The sequence below is a fragment of the Carcharhinus amblyrhynchos genome, chromosome 20, assembly GCF_965287045.1.
Source record: "Carcharhinus amblyrhynchos chromosome 20, sCarAmb.v2.hapA, whole genome shotgun sequence".
NCBI lineage: Eukaryota > Metazoa > Chordata > Chondrichthyes > Carcharhiniformes > Carcharhinidae > Carcharhinus > Carcharhinus amblyrhynchos.
In genome coordinates, this window is record NC_137343.1 from 45,162,254 (window position 1) to 45,171,750 (window position 9,497).

General features: G+C 40.8%; 1 long non-coding RNA gene across 1 annotated transcript; it reads left to right on the top strand.

Moving 5' to 3' along the window:
* Nucleotides 1–2,995: 2,995 nt before the first annotated feature.
* On the top strand, nt 2,996–7,886 carry LOC145356200 (uncharacterized). Its single transcript, XR_013889076.1, has 3 exons — nt 2,996–3,097; nt 7,356–7,451; nt 7,770–7,886. It is a non-coding gene; the product is annotated as an uncharacterized LOC145356200 (long non-coding RNA).
* The last annotated feature ends 1,611 nt before the right edge of the window (nt 7,887–9,497 follow it).

A 9,497-nucleotide genomic window follows, 5' to 3' on the forward strand; every position in this document is an offset into this window, starting at 1 on the left:
ATCTTTATTCAGTCACCTCTATTGAACTGTACCAGGTATCCATTATTATTTGTAGAGCATTTAGGCAAAATCATTTAACAAAGGTTGGACTGATGTTTTAAAAAGTAAGTTTCTTTCTGCAATCCATATTCACACCAATTTCTCAAGCATTTTGTGTTTGTCTGTTCAATCAACTTTTCTTACCAAAGCCATGATTTATTTTATACATTAATTAGGTTCATTGAATGATCCTTAAGACACTATCAGTGTGTGCATTTTATTTCAAAATGATGCAGTTCCTTTCTGTAAAGAGCATGTCCATGACTGGTGTAAATATTAAAAAAAAACATAATGTTGAATTCAATAAAACATGTTTGGATTTGTTCACAGAGTACTATCTTAATGACTGGGAGTTCTCTTTAAAAACTCTCATCATGCCTTTATGGATAATTATGATGTTAGTCCTTAGTTGCCCGTGTAAGGAGATGCTTCATCATGTCTCCATGATAGCTAGCAACTCACCAAGCTTACTTCAATAGTGCTCCCTTGCACTATGGTCACGATAAAGAAATGACATAAAACTCAGGGTTGAATTTTGCCATGACTGGAGGAGTCAACATCTGAGCTACTTCAGGATCCTTGTTCCACTGGCTTAGTTTTCTGGGAGGTGGCCAGTTAGTAGGTCACTGTCCAATGTACCACGATAATGTAGCCACGACAGATCAGCCATGATCTTATTGAATGGTGGGGCAGGCTCGAAGGGCTAGATGGCCTACTCCTGCTCCTATTTCTTATGTTCTTATGTAGTCAGAGTGCCCAAAGAGAGAGGCGACTAGGAATCCCACTGCAAGGCTGTGTGCTGCTGGTTTGATTGGAGCAGAGGACAACTTCAGATGGAAACATGATAATGATGATGTGAAAGGCAGCCAATCTTTCCCATTTAGCACCATCTGGTGGATCTGTCTATAGGTGAGGCACACAGGTGTCTTTGGATCAAAGATATAACTTCATATTAATTTGATGGCATGCTGACCTCTCGCTCTGCTCTAACCTCTTGTGAATAGGTGAGTTGCAGATAAATTGACAGTCCAGTGTGCCTTTGGCACAAATTTTCTGGACAAGAAATGTCTACTTCACAGGCACTAACTTCGTTAACACAGGTATTGCTGTTACCACCATGTGCCCCCCTACAGGAGATGTGCAATGAGGTAGGAACAGGTAAAGAAGATGGTATGATGCATTTTTTTTTCCAAATTCGCCAAGACCCTGCCAAAGACATCTCCACGAGCTGAAAATTTTCTGCCACTAACTTCCACTCCTGGGTTTTATAATTAGGAGCAAAAGGTAGTGACTGATGAGCACAGCAGAGCATAAACATCTGAACTGAACAACTATTTAACTTACATATTCACACACTAAATGGACGCTCAGTCACTTGTTTTAGTGGTGCCAACATCCCTGGAAAGTGCTGGTGGTCATTTATGGAAATATTTTTTCCCCGATAGCATGGACTAGCCCAGCATCACTCCACTAACCTGACAAAAAATACTGAAAAATGTGATTGGATGAATATCAACATTATCATCTCTTAAAGCCGCTTTGTGTTGTAAATTGATAGGCTTAGAATTGCCTGGAACTTCAGTGTAACTGCAGCGTTGCACTGTTTCTTGTTTGAGGAAATTTGCACTTCATGGATTTACGGTAACTTTTTATCAAAATATTGCTGCATTCTAATTTCTTCCATCATTTGCAGCACTTCCAACTTACTTTCACAGACAGCACTCATTTCAGTGAAATTTCTGCATGGAAAAAGCAGGAGGACGCATATTTCTTTCATTTACTCCCACTTGTAAGGGACATTAAATTTATATGCAACGCAACCTGAAAGTCACCTGGTGAATTCAGTTCCTAATGTTTTATTTTGCCTGTTTGCAGTGTAAATTGCAGAGCTTTGATTTTTAAAATCAAATGAATCTGTTTCTGCAAGAGAAAAGCTTCTACTGTTCCATTTTGTGAAAGATGTTGCGCTTAATTTGAAGAGCATGGTGGCGTCAAACTTTAACTTTCATCAATAAGAGATAAGGATCACATTCTAAGTCCCTCTGTGCCTCAATTGTTCACAATGATTTCAGATTTTTTTTTCACCCCAGTAAGCTAAGCAGATTCTCTCAAAGGTTCAATATAAGCTGCCACCTTAAGATCAGTATTGAACTGGTATAAATTTCAATACATATGCATTAACATTGCGCACGCAATATACACACCTCATTTTCTGGGGTTCAACAAGTATGAAGCATCGTCTATAAAAGCAAATTACTGCAGATACTGGAATCTGAAGCAAAAACAGAAAACGTTGAAAAAAATCAAGCAAGTCTGACAGCATCTGTGGAGAGAAAATAGAGTTAACATTTTGAGTCTGGATGACCCTTCATTAGATCTTTTTAACAGAAAATGCAGGAAAATGTTAGCCCACCTGACAGCATCTGTGGTGAGAGAATAGAGCCAACATTTCGAGTCTGGATGACCCTTCCTCAGAGCCCTGAGATAAAAGCAAATTACTGTGGATGTTGAAATCTGAAACAAAAACAGAAAATGTTTTCTGGAACATCTCAGCTGGCGTGGCAGGTCTGACGAAGTGTCACCCAAAGTCAAAAAGGGCTGTCAGCCCTGCTGGGACTTTCCAGCATTTTCTCTTCTTGGTGGACACTTTTACTTATTCTTTTACTCCATCCTCAAAGTTACAATGGGAGTGCTCAGAATGCACCAGGCAAACCTAAATCCATTCCGTGCCTGCTCCAAACGACAAATTCAGAATCTAATTCGTGGTTCCCCCCAAGACAGACAAAACAAGATTCAAGCCTTTCCCAATGAAGCATTGCCCCCCATCTTGGGCTTGCTCGCCCTCAGCCAAACGCGCCTCCTACGTCACCTCGCCGTTCTCCCGCCAAAAGCGCCGCGCACGCGCACACCCACCTCTCCGGCCAACGGGCGACGTTGTGACGTCACCGGTCGCGTGCCGCGCTGAAGCCGAGGCTCTGTGACGTCAGGCCGGTTGCCGCGGTAACGCGGACGCCTCGCTGCCGCTCGCGGCCGGCGGCGCTAGATGCTCAGGAGCGGGGTGAGTAGCCGAGTCATAGATCATAGATCATAGAAGCCTACGGTGCAGAAAGAGGCCCTTCAGCCCATCGAGTCTGCACCGAACACAATCCCACCCAGGCCCTATCCCCATATCCATACATATTATAGCCACTAATCCCTCTAACCTACGCATCCCTGGACACTAAGGGGCAATTTCTTAGCACGACCAGTCAACCTAACCCGCACATCTTTGGACTGTGGGAGGAAACCGGAGTATCCGAAGGAAACCCACGGAGCTCTACCCGAGCCCGGCTCCGTCCCCGTCCCCGCCCCAACCCAGCCCCCGGGCCAGGCCCTTATTACAGGCGGGATACATCCTCAGCTTTCCACGGCCACTCCACATGGACCGGTTAGTCTAGTCATTCTATTAGCTCACTGCAACACGCGCCATTGTCATTGTTTAGCCTTAGGATGTGGAAGCTATTGAAAGGGTGCAGAGGAGATTTACAAGGATGTTGCCTGGATTATGCCTTTTGAGGATAGGTCGAGGGAGCTAGGTCTTTTCTCCCTGGAGAGAGGCAGGTTGAGAGGCAACCTGTTAGAGGTTTATAAAATGTTGAGCCATGTATAGATAGGGTGGATTCTCAGAGGCTATTTCCCAGGGCTGAAGTGGTTGCTACAAGAGGACGCAGGTTTAAGGTGCTGGGGAGCAGGTACAGAGGAGATGTTGGGGTTAAGTTTTTCACTCAAAGGGTGGTGAGTGAGTGAGTGGAATCGGCTGCCGTCGGTGGTGGTGGAGGCGAACACATTGGGGTCTTTTAAGAGACTTTTGGATGAGTATGTGGGATTTAATGGGGTTGAGGGTTATAGATAGGCCTGGTAGGTAGGGACGTGATCGGCGCAACTTGTGGGCCAAAGGGCTTGTTTGTGCTGTAGTGTTCCATGTTACTGTGTGAACTGGCCCCCTCATACGGCAGTCCCTGTGCACGCTGTACCTCACTCAGTTATAATAACGACGCAGTTGTGCACTGGCCACCTGCTGGCTGGATATACAAACCCACACTACACTCGCTTTTATCTATTTTGTTAATTCGCAGACTATGGGCACCGCTGGTAAGACTAGCAGTCTTGCCTGCTGCTCATTGCCCTTGGAAACACCATAAGATATAGGAGTAGAATCATCATAGAATCCCTACAGTGCAGGAAGAGGCCATCTGGCCAATCAAATCTGTTCTCCCATTCAATCATGACTGATATTCAACCCCATACTCCTGCCTTTTCTCCATAATGTATTCAAGAAGTGGTTAGATGTAGTACTTGGGGCGAATGGGATCAAAAGTTATGGGGAGAAAGTAGGATTAGGCTATTGAGTTGGACAATCAGCCATGATTGTGATGAATGGCAGAACAGGCGCGAAGGGCCAAATGGCTTCCTCCAGCTCCTTTCTTCTATGTTTCTATAACCTTTAATCTCCTTATCAATCCAGAACCTATCTATTTCTGTCTTAAATATACTCAATGACGTGGCCTCCATAGCCTTCTGAAATGGTAAGCTAGTTCCTGAACTGCTGCATTCAGTGTGATGAAGGCACTCCTCCAGTTCTCTTACGTAGAAAGTTCCAGGATTTTGATCCATGAAGTATTCTAACATAATATGGTGATTTTGAGGAGAGCTTGCTAGTGGTGGTGATTCCATGAGCTTGCTATTCTTGTGGGAGAGGTCACACTTTGGGCTGGTATACATGAAATTAGAGGCACATGTAAAGTAAATGGGCAATGGCTAATCTTTAAGGAATGAATGTATGCATTGCTGGTCGAAAAAGTAAAGTGGCCTGACTGCGCCTTACAAAATAAATTACTGATATTATTAGATCCAAAGAGGAGTCATGTAAAGTTGCTCGAAAAAGTGGCAAGCCTGAGATTTGAGAACAGTTCAGAATTCAGCAAAGGTAGACAAAGAGATTGATTAAGAGGGGAAAAATAGAATATAAGATTAACTTGCAAGAAACATAAAAGTGGACTGTAAGAGCTTCTATAAGAATACAAAAAGAAAAAAGATTAGCAAAGACAAATATAGGTTCCTTAAATCTGAAATAAGAGAATTTATAACAGAGAACAAAGAAATGGCAAAGCAATTAAGCAACTATTTTAGTTTGGTGTTCACAGAGAAAGACCCAATAATGCTAAGGAATCAAGGGTTTAATGAGAAAGAGGAATTGAAAAAAAATCCTCTTTCTTATTACTGGAGAAAATCCCTACTACTGGAGAAAATAATGAAACCAAACACCATTAAATTCCCAGGGCCTGATAATCTACATCCCAGGATACGAAAGGAGGTGGCCATGGAAACAGTGGATGCGCTGGCTGTAATCTTACAAATTTTTGTAGATTCTGGAACATTCCTGGCAGATTGTAGGGTAAATGGAACTGGAATAATGGACTAGTTAGCCTAATATCAATAGTAGGGAAAATGTTAGCCTATTATAAAGGATAACAGGGCAACATGGATTTATGAAAGGGAAAGCATGTTTGATAAACTTGATGGAGCTTTTTGAGGATGTAAATAGTAAACAGATAAGGGTGAACCAGTGGAGTGCTGTATTTGGATTTTCAGAAAGCTTTTACTAAAGTCTTCCACGTAAGAGCTTAGTGTGTAAAATTAAAGCACGGGGTGGGGGGGGGCAGTGGCAGGTGGGAAAGGGAGGTTGGGGGAGGGGGGAGGAGGAGGAATTGGTTAGCAGACAGGAAACAGGAGGAATAAATGGTTTATTTCCAAAATGGCAGCCAATGACTAGTGGGGTCCTGCAAGGATCTGTGCTTGGGTCCCAGCTATTCACGAAATGCATTAATAATTTTGGGAACTAAAGGTAATATTTCCAAGTTTTCTGATGGCACCTTGTAGTGGCACAAGGGGTGTCACAGTGGTTAACCTTACATCGACAGGGACCTGGGTTCGATTTCCAGCTTGGGTCACCGCCTATGTGAAGTCTGCATGTTCTCCATGTGTCTGCGTGGGTTTCCTCTGGGTATTCCTACAATCCAAAAGACAGGCTAATTAGGTGCATTGGCCATGCTAAATTCTCCCTCAGTGTACCCAAACAGGTTCCGGAGTGTGGCGATTAGGGGATTTTCTCAGTAACTTCATTGCAATGTTAATGTGAGCCTACTTGTGACAATAACAAATAAATAAGCTTAAAGAAAAACTTAAAATGTGGTGGGAATTAGGGTGGTGAGGAGGAGCTAAAGAGACCTCCAGTTGATTTAGATGAGTAGAGTGAGTGAGGAAATGCACGGCAGATGCAGTGTAATATGAAGGTGCCCATTTTGGATGGAGAAGCCAAATGGCAGAGTATTTTTATATTATGATAGATTGGGAAATGTTGACATACAAGGAGACTTAGGAGTCTTAGTTCAGCAGGCAGAGTAAGCAAGAATGCAGATAATGCAAGCAGTTAGGAAGGCAAATGATATGTTGGCCTTTATTGTAAGAAAACTTGAGAACAGGAGCAGGGTCTTGGTGAGAGTACACGTGCGGGTATTATGTGTAGATTTTCTCTCCTTATCTAGTAAAGGAAATATTTCCCATAAATGAAATGGAGCAAAGGTTGACAGAATTATGGTATCGTCAGCACACTAAAAATGTTTATCCATTTTATCACTTCTGGGTGTGATTACTCCAATGCTTTCCAAGTTCTATAATTTGGAATTTGAAACTTGGCCAAAATTTTGCCATTCATATTTGCCCAACACTAAGTCTGCCTTCCCAAATGTCCCTATCCAATAACCTTCACTGCCTCTTTGTCCACCATCACGATAATTCCAAATTATGCCCCTTGTCTTTTTTTGCCTCTTCTCTGCCTGCCTCTGGGTCCTTCTTCAGGTTGATATTCCTGCAAGTGTCATTTACTCTTTCAACTCTGGCTTTTTAATTCACTCTTTCTCCATCAACTGTATATATGATTTGAATGCTCTCTCTAAATCACTGCACTTGGCATAAGTTCTCAGTTAATCATTGGATCAAATTGTCTGGGAGGCAGAATATGTTGAAGATGCATTTAGATAAGATGCCTGTAAATTTTTCTTTGCATTTGAAGTTAGTGCTATATGGCCTGAAGGACTTCATTCAAACGTGCTTCCTTTCTCGTTCAACAAATGTGCAGTGCCTTCAAATGGCAATTATGAATCCCAGTGTAATGCACAGAAATATGTTCAACATTGTCACCAATTTAATCCATTTTCTTCATGACTATTGCAAATTTTAATGTGAATTTTTTAACTAGATTTTTTTATCTTCTCCAGGATTTGAAGTATAAAGTGAGGGTGACCTTACTAAAAACTCATGCTATTGTACCCAGGAAGGAAAGTGATTGTTGTCTTTACCTGACTCACCTGCAGGTGACTGGCATAAGTGTTCTTCTCAATCTGAATTTCTCTAGGAAGCCATACTCAACTGGAAACTCATTACTACCAATGCTGCAGTCTGTCAACAAGTCCTCGCTTTTCAGAGCATGATTCCATTACTACTGACTGTAATGTATTCAATTTATGTATTTTTCTCAAACTGGAAAGGAATAAAATAACATACTATTTTGGGGCTAACACAGTAGGAGTTGTATAACATCTAAAGTGTGTGTTTTTTACAGAGGGAATCTTTCTGTTGATATACTGTCATACTCAAAACTGCTAAAGTAACATATAACTTTTTCTTTTTAGTTTAATGTCCTTTGTGATGATCCAATAATTAGTTTGATGGTGCATGCTGGTGAAATTATAGGATGAAGTGGTTTGGAGACTTTTCTAAAGCTGTTGGAGGTGAAGGATTCCTCAGTGTATAGGGTGAGTGAAATCCCGATCCTTTCTTTGTCAAGGTGTTTAAATTTTCTACCCCAACATGGAGAAGAGATCTTGCCTGACAGTGCAAATAATTTGTATGAACGTACACTGTTGACGTGATAGTCACTGAAATACCCCATAGAACAATCTTGACTGTTATTTTAGTGTTTGATTATCCTTATGGATCCTTTCTGCATTGTCTTCAATGTTTTAACATCATCTTTGTGTCTTACTGAATGGCAATGTATATGGTACGCAGGTTGTGGTCCGACAAGTGCAATTTATAGATTGATCATGAATTTCTTTGTCTTGTATTTTATTATCGTTGAAAAATAACATATTAGCCTGGTTGGACACTGAGTGTCAAGTGCATTAAGACTCTTAGGCCTCTTTCTATTCAATTCTTGGCTATTTCAATACTAGTCATGGGTCACCCATTTTTCAGCGCAGTATTTCATACATTTAACAGTATTTCATAACTTTAATCTGCTACTGTTCAGTCCACTTATTTTTGTCATTTCCAAAGTACATCACTGTCTTTCCTAGTTTATCATCTGCAAATTTGCTGAATTTATAATGAATTTCAGAATTCAAACTATTGTTGTAAATTAAGGCAGCAGTGGTTCTGACGCCAACCCAGCTGGTGTACATATTATCTACTATTTTCTGTCTTTCTGCCAATTTCTAATCCATTCCAAGTTGTACTGTAAATCCTAGCAACTTCAGCTTAATTTATGCACTTTCACATGAGCTTTGTCAAGTATCTTCTCAAAATATACACATATACAACATATTCTCATGTTTTCATTATATTGTCCCCTTGTTTTTTTAAAAGTAACTCTTTTAAAATTATATTTGGATCCCAGTCTTTGATATATCTGAATTTAAATCATGGTGAACTTTGGTGATTCCATGGCCATTGTTCCCCAACAATGCCATGACTTCCATTCTTCGTGCATTAGCTGGGTCATATACGAATGAATACATGCTTAGATCAGCACTACTGTAATTACTTCATTGTCTCACAGGTCCATAAAGCGGTCACACTGATTCTAATGTGCTTGAGTTTACCAAGCCGCATTAATTCATTGACAATATCTACTTAATTTTTTTTAAATTTTGAAAATGATTTGTGATGCAACATCAACAAAGTGCTTTCATTGACAGGAATTAGCATTTTTTTCCCTGTAAAATTGTCCAAATTGGGATGAAGTCTATTACGTTTTTGAGTGGTTGAAATATGTTATCCAGACACCAAAGAATCAGTTTTACCAGATTTGTGTCTTACAATGTGAGGATATTTGTTAATGAGATTCTCAATGATTTTCCTTCACTGGAGAAGCAAATACCAAAAATCAAGAGATGGTTCAATGCCTATTCTACATCTCATCCATTGTCTGATACTGGTAAAAGATGGCTTCTCTCCTCATCACTGTTGGAGCACTTTAAAGTAACCCTGATTTCACAAACTCTTATCATGAAAACAGGTATTAATGTGACTCTAAATCACTGTCTTTATAGAACTTCCAATGTGCAACAGGCCAATGAGATCAGTGAGGCTTGTTGTAGAATGTATTATACAGACCCAAGGTACACCCATTTTTATGA